At 36.6% G+C, this 634-nt stretch overlaps 1 protein-coding gene across 1 annotated transcript in view; it reads right to left on the minus strand.

The window, feature by feature from the left end:
• Positions 1 to 209: 209 nt before the first annotated feature.
• LOC131702704 (uncharacterized) overlaps positions 210 to 634 on the minus strand; it is an 8004-nt gene continuing 7579 nt past the window's right edge. Inside the window, exon 3 of the mRNA XM_059004492.1 lies at positions 210 to 634. This exon is cut by the window's right edge and continues 1154 nt beyond it. The gene's annotated coding sequence lies outside the window, so the exon portion shown is untranslated.

A 634-nucleotide genomic window follows, 5' to 3' on the forward strand; every position in this document is an offset into this window, starting at 1 on the left:
ACATTACAGGAAATGCATACATTTATTATTACAACTGAAAAGTACAAAGATATATAGACTGGGAATGTATTATACAATATTGATTATAAGTGATTATTGATTTATTAGCAGGCGCTCTTACCCAGTTACAGTTGTAAAGAATCACAATACAAGAATCACAATATAATTTAAGAGCAAGATCCAAAAGACAATGACTTCAGCCCCAATAAGAACCAGTAGAAAACTCAGTACAGTTCAATATGGTGCGGCTCATTAGAGTAGATCACAGTGTCAGTGATAATGACATCAGGACAGTATACAAGTGCAGTGGAATAAATCAGGTGAAGTACAAAATACCACAGATTGGGGAGCGTGCTCAGTTTAAGGTGCAGGATTATATACAGTAAAAAGAGAGCAGATAAATGCAAGTAGCGATTTCAAATTACATTCAGATATGTTTAAAGGCACATCATGTGATAAGAAATAACAACTCAAAATATGTAACAGTAAAGAAGCAGGGTGTGTCCAGCTCAGGTACTGCTGCAGAGCCTCAAGAGAACTACCCAGAACTGGAGACAAGAGAGCCAGAGGATCCTGCACTCAGAAGAGATTGATTATTTCATTCCTGTTGTTGTTTTATTGTCAGAGCTGTTTG

Source organism: Acipenser ruthenus, chromosome 30 (assembly GCF_902713425.1).
Source record: "Acipenser ruthenus chromosome 30, fAciRut3.2 maternal haplotype, whole genome shotgun sequence".
NCBI lineage: Eukaryota > Metazoa > Chordata > Actinopteri > Acipenseriformes > Acipenseridae > Acipenser > Acipenser ruthenus.